This window comes from Euprymna scolopes, chromosome 35 (assembly GCF_053919585.1).
Source record: "Euprymna scolopes isolate OS-2025 chromosome 35, ASM5391958v1, whole genome shotgun sequence".
Classification (NCBI taxonomy): Eukaryota; Metazoa; Mollusca; class Cephalopoda; order Sepiida; family Sepiolidae; genus Euprymna; species Euprymna scolopes.
In genome coordinates this window covers 21,306,627-21,318,649 of record NC_136516.1, presented here as the reverse complement: position 1 = coordinate 21,318,649, position 12,023 = coordinate 21,306,627, and the positions used below count along the sequence as shown (strand labels likewise).

Below are 12,023 nucleotides of genomic sequence, written 5' to 3'. Positions count from 1 at the left end.
TGCCGACAAAAGAAAACATCATTGTTTCTCTTTGGGGAACTTTGAATCTTTTCTCCCGCTTTTTTTTTTTTTTTCTTCCCTCGTTGTGCCAATATTTTAATCGTTTTTAAACGTTAATAAATTTATTCAGTGTCCCCGTACTTTTGGCACATTTAATAAGTTCCCCATTAGAACTCTTTATTTTTCGACACAATATTATTTTGTTCGCTATCGATTTTCTCCTGACGAGATGATAGCCGAAAGAGCTCTCGAGAAACTTCAGCCTATTATTTTTAAAACTATATATATATATATATATATATATATATATATATAATTTTATAAAATCAACAATAGGTTCTCTACAGTGCAATGTAGACTACAATGTATTGTGGACTAAGGCACTGTGGGAAGGCATGTGAAGCTTTCTTTCAGTGCGCCGCGATGAATCCACAACTAGTGCAGACAATCGATTGATTTGATTAAAAGATCGATTTGATTGGTTTCGATGACAATAAAAATAGGGTAGTGTGAAACATTAGTTGGTCGTCATTCAATCCCGTGCAACGTCGGGTCACCATGAAATATATATATAATCGTCAGACCTTATATCCTGATTTAAAGTTTCGTCAAGTGAAATAAGAATGTCTCAAAACTGTTATATTTGGGCGGGTATATTTAGCATGTGTACATACATCTCTCTCTCTCTCTCTCTCTCTCTTTCTCTCTCTCTCTCTCTCTTTCTAATTATATATATATATATATTCAGGTTTGAGATGTTCAAAAGTCGGTACAATTGAATACAACGAGGTTGTTAGATAGTGCTCAATAATAAGAGCCAAATTTTTTTAAATTATTTATTAATTTTTTTAATTATTTATTAATTTTTTTAATTATTTATTAATTTTTTTAATTATTTATTAATTTTTTTATTATTTATTAATTTTTTAATTATTTATTAATTTTTTTAATAATTTTTAATTTTTTAATCATTTATTAATTTTTTTAATTATTTATTAATTTTTTTAATTATTTATTAATTTTTTAATTATTTCTTAATTTTTTAATTATTTATTAATTTTTTTAATTATTTATTAATTTGTAATTATTTATTAATTTTTTTAATTATTTATTAATTTTTTTTAATTATTTATTATTTTTTTAATTATTTACTAATTTTTTTATTATTTATTCGAGGGTAAACAGTTACAGATGGTCGCTACAAACAGCCATCTTTTTCAGTCAAGGAGACTTCGTCAGGCGACCCTGAATCCATCGACGCCGGTTTTTTTTTTTTTTTTTTTTTTTTTTTTGGTTTTTGGGGGGTTTTTTCTTGGCGTCGATGGGTTCAGGGTCGCCTGACGAAGTCTCATTGACTGAAACAAATGGCTGTTTGTCGCGACCATATGTAACTATTTACCCTCGAATAAATAATATATATATATATATATATATATATATATATATATATATATATATATATATTCAATACGAAATATACATTAAATACAAAAATACAGATTAAAAACAGTATTAGCGACCCATTACAGGGACCTCAAAGAAAGTGGACGTTAGCCAATGATCTAGTGGAAAATAATACGAGAGGTCAGCATATGTAGAAATTGAAAACGGAAACCGCAGAAAAGTTTTCTGAACTTTACCAAGTACATTATCCACTAAGCCACGGGTCCGCAACATTGAAGGTTCAATCATCGGTGCTAGCGACACTCATAATACGATTGTGAATTTACGTAGGACTTCTTCTCAGTCATGGCTCCTACTCCCGCGGATTAAATAAAAGTTTCCGTTCGAAATTCCATGCAGATTCGCGAGTTCGACAGAAAGATTCCCGAGTTCGACAAGGTACACCTGAAGAAGGTCGGAGGTTATATCGACCGAAACGTTGTGAAAATGAAATGATATTTATTAACTCAATTATTCTAATTTTCTTTTCTCGGATATTATTCTCACGTTGGTCTAGGCGATGTCATCTACCCCCACCCCGATCTTGATCTGTGTACTTCCGGTCCCCTTTCACTCAAAGTCAGGATAGTTCTAACCCACAATCGTTTTTATAATCTTAGCATAACAACGAAAATGAAGTAATAACCACCACAATGCCACATTTACTTTCATTTTTTCTCAGAAACTACTAAACCGATATCTATGAAATTTTGTATGGGCCTTTGTTATGGTTAGGTACAGCGAACTAATTATTATGATACCTGTTCGATGTACAATTTGTGATTAATATGGAAGTATAGAAATTAGTCAGAACAATACAACATTCACTGCAGGGGTTTTTCTCGGAAACTACTAGACGGATCTAGATGAAATTTTGTATCAACCTTCGTTATGGTGAGGTGCAGCGAACTAAATATTATGGTATTCGTTCGATGTACATTTAGGGATTCATAGCGATTGATAGGGATTAGTCATCACAGTACCAAATTTACTCTAGAAGTTTTCTCGGAAACTACTGAGCCGATCTGGTGGAAATTTTGTATGGATCTTTGTTATGATAAGGTGCAATATTCTGTTTAATCGGATAATTATATTCGTCCGATGTAGAGTTATGGATTAATAGAGAGGAATCGATATTAATATTTAATGCAAAAATAAGCACAAATTTAATCATATTTAACTATCAAATTAACAAAAAGCACTCAGTCTAAGTAAACGGTCTATAACTTTTTCCCCATATTAACAGACTAAAAACTCTAGTAACTATTTATTTCAAGATCTACTAAGATTTGTAAGCACATTTTCAAAATGACGGTAAAAAAAAAACAATCAATAATTTCGCCAACAATTAAAACTCGGATCATTAAGTAAATCTGTCAACAAAAAAAATCGTTAACATTTCTCATGAAAATTCGCATGGTGGTGTACTTTTTAATTAGATTTTGGAAGAAAAAACTAATTTGAAAAAATTCGAAGCAAATCCGATTTTTAAACACTTCGTATAAAATCGGGAACGCACTCTTGTTACGAGTATAACCATTCGCGTTTCCTTCAAGCAAAGCTGGTCTCCTGAAGAAGAAGCACCTTCATCAAAGCCAACTATGTCGCCGAAGTGTCTTCTTGCGTGCGGACTTCTCGGTAAGGATGATTTTTTTCCCCGTGTTGATCCTTTTATTAAAATAATCATCTCTTATTTTAATTCCTCCTTAACTTTTCATTAGAAAATGGTTATTTATGTAATATATAGCCAAGGCTTCTGCATAGGAAGTGGACTCTCTTTACGGTGCTAAAAAAACTACTCACAACTGTATTCTGTATCTTTACAGAGCAACCATTTGCCATATATTCAGAATCTGGGTATATATATATATATATATATATATATATATATATATATATATATATATATATATATATATATATATATATATATATATATATATATAATTTAATCACATAAATCATATAAATTAATATACGAAATATAATTTTATGCGTAAAGTTTAAGTATTTACTTCAACAGTGCTCAATAAATCAGTAGAGCTAGATAGTAAGTTATATATATATATATATATATATATATATATATATATATAATATATATATGGCAATTAAACTACACAGAATATTCCGCGTTTTATCCACGCGTAGATGAAACGCGGAATATTCCGTGTAGTTTAATTGCTATATATATTTTTATAACTTACTATATATATATATATATATATATATATATATATATATATATATATATATATGCATATGTATATATATGTATATGTATGTATATATATATGTGTGTGTATACGTATATATATGTACATGTATGTATATGTTTATATATGTATCACCATCATCGTCGTCCTGATCATTGAGTATTTAAGACCTTTGGAATGTTCCTTCATGTGTATCATATGTACGTATGTATATGCATGGGTATGTATATGCGTATTTGTGTGCTACTATGTGTGTATGTTTGCATGTGTGTGCACATGCATAGGTATGTTGGCATACATCTGTATGTATGCATGTGTTTATTTCCATGTGTGTGTGGGGTGGAGAGGGCTCCCGTAAGGCGTGGTGAAGGCAACCCCTCTAGGAGAAGCAAATCTCTGATTTAAAAAAAACACAAAGCGGGAGACCAGTACCCGCATTAAGCTTAATAAAATATGCAAGAGAGCTATATGCTCAGTCTGTTAAATCCAAAGTAGCTGAGCAGCGGCTTGGTTCCCACCAGTTCTGGCAAATAGCAAACAGGATCTTGAACAGAAGTGTGCGTTCTATCCCAACTATCATCAATGGACCTGAGGTCATCTCGTCAGTATCAGACAAGGCCAGACTATTTGCCAAGAATTTTGCAGCTAATTCTACCCTATGCGACAATGACCATCAACTCCCTGTATTTCCTCCTATAGCAGACAACACGCTATGCACCATACAAATATCTGTGCGTGAGGTCGCCAAGCTAATCAAGAACTTTGATTCCAGTAAAGCAACTGGCCCTGATGGCATTCCAGTTATAGTGCTGAAAAAGCTCCAACCAGAACTTGCCTCCATACTTACAAAAACTGTTTAAGCGTTTCCTTAAGGAGAAGTGCTTTCCAACACCCTGGAAAACCTCATCAGTATGCCCTGTATTTAAGAATTCAGGTGAAAAGTTATCTCCCTCTCAGTACAGACCAATAAGTCTCCTGTGTGTCATGAGTAAGTTGCTGGAATCCGTATTAAATAAAGAAGTAATCAACCACCTCAACAGAAACAACCTTCATAGTGACTTGCAATATGGTTTCCGCTCTGCAAAATCTACAGCAGATGTGCTAACGGTTATGCCACATAGGATTTGTGAATCTCTTGACAAAGGTTTCCTTTCCAGGGCAATTGCTCTTGGCATATCGAAGGCCTTCGATAAGGTATGGCATAAGGGCCTACTTCACAAGATTTCTAGCTACGGTATTACTGGAAATGTTTTCTCAATCATTAAATCATTTCTCTCCGATAGGTTCATAAGAGTAGTGGTTGATGGGCGGAAATCAGAGGCCCACAGTATTAATGCTGGAGCCCCCCAGGGGTCGATCCTGGGCCCAACTCTCTTCCTGATCTACATCAATGATCTCTCAAAACACATACTTAAATCACTCGTTGACATCTATGCTGATCACACGACCATCTATGGCAACACATCAAAGGACAAAGTTCTCTCTGATTCTCTCTCCTCTGATCTTGAGCACGTAGTACAATGGGGGAAGAGGTGGCTTGTCACTTTTAATTCATCCAGAACCAAGCTTCTATATTTACATCATCAACGCTATGATCCCCATCTTGCATCAATTGAAATGGATGGCTCTCGTCTTGAAGAGGCTCCGTGTTTTGACAAGCTTCTGGGTTTGACCTTTACTCCTGATCTGAAATGGAACACGTACATAAAATATGTTGCCAGGGACGATGGGAAGATGGTGGGATCCTTCTACCGCTCCAGAAGATATCTCACTACTGATGCAATTCGTTATCTGTATAAAAGCCAAGTACGTCCAAGGATGGAGTACTGTTGCCACATCTGGTCAGGAGCTGCTAAAAACAGCCTATCCTGCCTTGACAGAGTACAAAATAGACTTTGTGATTAGTGGGAGATGCCCTTTTCTCTTCCCTGCAACCTCTCTCCCACAAAACAGACGTTGCGAGCCTGTCTTTGTTTTATCGCTATTTCCATGGCAGGTGCTCGTTTGAGCTCCAATCCCTCGTCTCCCTCGCAAATCTTTCACGAGAAACACCCGTCTGGCTGAAACTACTGTCAATAATTTTCCCCACTCTTTATCTGTGCCTAAATCCAAACGTAGATTCCATGAGCAAAGCTTCTTTCTTAAAACTGCACGCCAGTGGAACTCTCTGTCGCTTGCCTGTTTCCCACCTGACTACAACTTGGACGTCTTCAAGTCCAACATAAACAAACTCCTGACAAACCGCCCCCTTAAGTAAGACACTCTATCAAATCTCCAATACTAATGATTACTACAATACTATCTTATTGATTACTGTACACGCAATAACCCTTATCCCTGAGTGGCCTTCAGGCCTTGATAAGTGGTGACCCCCATGTAAAAAAATTAAAAAAAAAAGCTGGCCTGCAGTTTGACTTGTTGCTGGCTATCTTGCTCTTGCTTGTTGCTGGATATCAACATTTTGAACCGAGAGAGAGAGATTTAGCTGTCGTACAAAGCTAAAACTCTGTAACATCATCTTTGTATAGATACTCCCTCAGGCATTTGTCTATTAAAAAAAAAGTCCTGTGGCGATAAAAAAAAAGTCGTGACGTGTGTACGCCTGATATGCTGGAGGCATTTAACAATTAATCTGCCATCATTATATGTATCTATGTATATATGTATGTATATGTGTACGTATATTTATATATGTACATGTGTGTATATGTATTTATATCTATGTGTATATGTATGTATATGTGTCTGTGTGTATATATGTTTGTGTGCGTATGTATATACATTTATATATGTTTGTATGCATGTATGTGTGTATATGCATATATGTGTTTATGTGTATGTATGCACATATATATGTATGTGTATGTATGCATGTGTGTATGTATATGTATGTGTATATGTGCATGTATGTGTATGAATGCATATATATGTATTTGCATGTATATGTAGGTAAGTGTATGTATATATATGTGCATATGTGTACGTATATGTATGTGTATGTGTAAGTATATGTGTGTATGCATTTGTATATGTGTGTATATGTGGATGTATATGTATGTATATGTGTATGTATGCATGTGAGTATGTATATGTATGTTTGTGTATTATGCATTGTGTATGTATATGGGTATATATGAGCGTATGCTTATAGATATGTATGTATGTATGTATGCATGTATATATTTATATGTATGTATGCCAATGACCGTCTTGTTTATGTTTGCATGTGTGTGTATATATATGTATGTGTGCATATTATGTATTGTGTATGTCTGCATGTATATATATGTGCGATATGTGTACATATGTATGCGTGTGTGCGTGTATATATATATATGTATGTATACCAATGACCGTCTTCAGTGTCATGTCTGCTTGAGCATGTGAATTCGCCGGCAGGACTATATGTCATTTTCGGGCTCATGAACTTTCAGTATTTGAGGGAGTGACACTCGTCTGACAAGACGTTGCAATCATCATAATCATCATGTATATCTATGCATATATATATATGTATATATATATATGTATATATATATATGCATATGTATGTATGTATATTTATATATGTGTATATGTATATATATGTATGAAGGCTGTTTTTGAACCCAGTCAACGACGGGTACTTTTGCTAGTATATATATATATATATATATATATATATATATATATATATATATATATATATATATATATATATACTAGCAAAAGTACCCGTCGTTTACTGGGTTCAAAAACAGCCTTCATAAAATGGACTCTGATTTATTAAAGTATGAAAGGTTATGAAAAAGAAGAGTTGTAAAGAGATAGCTTCGAATTTAGGGTTATCAAAACCAAAGCAAAATATGATGAAAGTAAAAATAAAATAGATAAACCCCATAATTTATTATACCATACCTGTTCACACTGAAACACTTATCACAATATTCTATGGATCTATATTAAAAAACCTTGTTAAACTTTGTGACATATTTCCATTCTATGGAGGTCAGTCGCGAACGAACGCTCCATAATTTTATTATACCATATTTCTTCAAACTGAAACATAATTATCAAAGTATACTTACGCAGATAGATATGAAAAGTCTTTATTAAGTTTGTACCTATTTGCATTCTATGGAGGCCAGGCGCGAACGCAGACCCCACAATTTTATTATACCATCCCTATTTAAGTTAAAACATACTTATCAAAGTATTATTATGTACATCCTTATCAAAAACACTTGTAAACGGTTTTTGTTTTTTAATTTTTTAATTTTTTATTTCCATACTTTGTGGACCAGGCGCGTACGCAGACCCCACACTTTTAATGAATCATCATTATGCCAGATCAAACATACCCATTCCTGTGTCTCGATACATCTTCTATCATTATATGTGATCAGTTTTCTATAATAGTCAACCATACAGGAGCCTATTCGTGACCAGACACACACACAGGCGTGCAGCTTTATATTATAGATGTATATATGCATATACATATATGCATATGTATATGCATATATATGTATATGTATATATATGTATATATATATTATTAAACAGCACAGCATTTTCTTGTTTGACAATTTTCCGTTTTATTTTTTCCAGTTTTCGAATAATCCTTCTTGTGTTATATGTAAAAGGGTGTAAAAGTGTTCCGTAGTCTGCGAGCGCTTTCGGCGTTTCCGCCATCTTCAAGTTGGTTATATAAAAAGTCGTTTTTAAATTACGTCGAATGATAAGGTCGTGTTTTAAAATTACATCGTACTATAAGATCGTTTTTGGCTTATGTGGGCTATTTATATACAAATTTATTGGACAGTTTTTTTTTTTGTTTTTTTTTATATACATTAACAGAGGCATTTTAAAATATTTTGCTGGATTCATAATTTATATTGTTTATTTTGGGTTGTCTCACTTTTATATACAATGCCTCCAAAACCTTCAGTCTCCTAACGTTAGAGTCTGTTTGTAAAATTTTGGTATTACATTCATTTCGAACGCGTCCTTGTCATATCAAAGAACTTACTGTTGATTTTATATTCTTGGCCTTACTGCTTGTGCAGTAATAATGGTTCTAATTTAAATTTAGAATGAAAAAGTCAAGCATCATGGTGTAATTGTACTCTAACCAGAAACATTTATTTCGAGCGCGCCCCTGTTATATAAAAAACCTACCGTTGATTTTTGTATGTCAGGCCTTTCGCCTTGTGTCATCATAAATGTACTTGCGATGTTAGGCTGTGTAAGGTGTTAACTTTGGTCATAATCACCTGTTCCTTTCTTTCATCTGATTATTTCGATTATCGATAATCGATACTTATCGAAGACATTCCGATACAAAACATATCTAAGAACACTGTCAGGCACATAAAGTATCTTCGTATGAAATTTTATAAAAATCGGCTCAGCCGTTTTTTAGTCCATGGAGAACAAACTCACACACACAATGTTCCTTTGATATAATAGTAGAGGTATTCGAGTATAAAATTTGCAACGTTTCAATATTTTTATATGCCACTAAATCGTGCATTCTTTCTTTTTTTTTTCTTTCAGCCATTGCATTCTTCCTAAAAAATGCGGATTCTCAGTGCACAGGTAAATTGTTATATATTTTGCTTACGTCATTTATTTTCCTCTGCGAATAACCCCAAAAGATTTGTATTATTTCGATTATTTCGGACTACTGTTCTCATCTTTATTCTCTCAACGTTTCAGCCGATGTATCCTCCGAACAATTTCAGGCGTATCTTGCTGAGCTAGGAAACTTTTCTGTTGAACTCAGTAATATGTACAAAATTTCGTATGAAATTCTTTATTCATTCCACGTGCTCTCATTCCGTCAGCCATGATCCAGTAGAATTTTTTTTTAAGTAATTTGCAATTGTATTCTTAGTATCGTATGATTGAAACTTCAACCTCCAGAAGAGTGTCATTTAGGGCTGAATTTTACCTAGCACTTTAGCCGTAACGCCACGAGTTCTTCAGTGCGGGTGATACTCGGAATACAGTTATTAATTACTTAAGACTTCTATCTGGTCATGGTTGGCAGGATGAGAGCAATCTACCACCATAACTTAAATAAGGATTTCCGTGGAAAATTCTCCGCAGATCCCAGAGTTCAGCACAAACAGTCCCAACGTCCTCCGAATCGTCCAAATAAAACAGATTATAAATTCTCATCTAAAAAATTTAGAAACATGGCAAAAAAGAATTGAAGTTTTGATTGAATCGAGGCAAAAACTGTTTTTTATTTTCAGACATTTTCAAAGCATGGCATTCATGAACATTTTTTTTTAATTTTAATTTTTTTTTAACTAATTATTTGTGCATTTTTTTATATAGAGAAGATTTTTTATTAAATACAACGAATTTAAAATTAATCATAGAAAAATATGTTTATTATAAAAATATGTTTATTATAAAAATATGTTTATTATAAAAATGTGTTTATTATAAAAAAGTATGTGGCTTATTCTAAAGATTAATCGTTAACATTTATAGTTTAAATACAATTTCGAACATATCGCTCTGCGACTCTTACCTGCATGGCGTCATCTGCAGGTCCAATTTTCACAACTCTATGCACTAAATTAAGCTGTATTTCGAAAATATCTCGTCGCGGTTAATCACCAGAAGAAGGCCAGAGGATGAGTTGGCTGAAACGTGGTGAAATAACAACAACTATAAAGATAAGGATAGCAGTTCGCAAAAAGAATGAATGCACACATTATGACCCGCCCCACCTCAAAAAAAATAATAATAATAATAATAGAATACAGCAGTAATGCAAAGTAAGAAGTTATGAAACTATTGTATAACTACGGGCTCCAAAAACACATTAAGAAGAATATTGTAAACAGGGTCATGAAGATTGAAGGTTTTGTAGATATTGCAAAATGGACGTTGGTTATTATGATGTGTGCTAGTAGGACTTTCTTCCGTCTGGAACGATAAGCACCATAGACTGGTTGAGAGAGATGACTGTTTGGTGAAATATAGAGTTTCTTCGACGACAACGCTCCTACCACGTATGTCATCATCAGATGGTGCTAAACCACCCATGTAGATCACCGTATGCAAACTAATATAGTTCATATATTCAAGTCGCTTCTTTCTGAAATCTGCGAACTTATGGAACTTCTCCTCTTGACCGTCTTTCCTCTTACCTAAAGTCTTGGTCTTTTTGTATAACGTATGCAAATACATGCGTAATGACGTCATTGGTAAAGAAAGACTATAAAAAGGAAAAAAAGCACTTCGAGAAAACGATCACGTTAGAGACGTGGATGACGTTCGAGAAGACGAGCACGTGAGGGACGTCACAGCAGTAACGAGAGAATGAGGAAATAAATGTCGTTGTACAAAAACAATGCGAGTTGAAGTTCTTCTCTATTCTTTGTCTACTATGTGACTGAGTCTACAGCGTGTTGGTTCCCGGACGCTAGCGAGTTATAAAAAGCCCTAAATTAATCACGACGAAATTGCTCCAGGCAAGACACTTAAAAATTACCGAAAAGGTAGATGGTCGAGATCAAATGAAAAGAAAACCAGCAAACTTAAACTTCGTTAAAATTGAACAAATCTATTTGTAAATAAAAATCTATATCATATTTCTTTTAGTTTTTATGTCTGTCTATCCGTTTGTTTGTCCGTTCCACTTTTTCTCTAAAAACTACTTGGCCGATCTTACTGAAATTTATATGGTTCTTTGTTATGATAAGGTGCGGCAAATTAAGTATTATGGTATCCGTTCGATGCACAATTAGGAAGTGATAGGGATTAATTGGGATTGGTCATCACAATACTACATTTGCTCTAGAAGTTTTAACAGAAACTACGGAGCCGATCTGGCTGAAATTTTGTATAGACCTTTGTTATGACAGGGAGGAGCAAACTAAGTGTTATGGTATCTGTTGGACGCAGATTTAGGGATAAATACGGATTAATAAAGATTAGTTACCAGAATACCACATTTACTCTAGAAGTTTTTATCTGTAAAAATTCATCTATAAATCTGAAACTTAATAAATATTTGCTTTAAACTACTATAATACAGGGTGACCCAAAAAAACGGGCCCAAACTATAATTAGGCCCCGTTTCTTAGTGGTTTGTCATAATGAAATGAAACTTTGATCGTAACTAGTTTATTATATTCAAAGCATCACATCAAAACACTAGGGTATTTGACCTTTTTTTTCTCCATTCTACAGCATATGTTCTAGATATACTTTCTATGTTTTTGTTTTTGGGGGGTCACCCTGTATAAGAATCATTTCAATTATAAAATATATTCATAGAATTAAAACGTTTTTATCACGTTGATATACTAATATAAATATTTTTATATATTTCAGGTTCATGCAAGGAAGGACAGGTTC

At 33.5% G+C, this 12,023-nt stretch overlaps 1 long non-coding RNA gene across 1 annotated transcript; it reads left to right on the top strand.

The window, feature by feature from the left end:
* The first annotated feature begins 2,951 nt into the window (after positions 1-2,951).
* LOC145259610 (uncharacterized) lies at positions 2,952-12,023 on the top strand. The gene is made up of 3 exons (XR_013864172.1): positions 2,952-3,081; positions 9,198-9,239; positions 12,000-12,023. It is a non-coding gene; the product is annotated as an uncharacterized LOC145259610 (long non-coding RNA).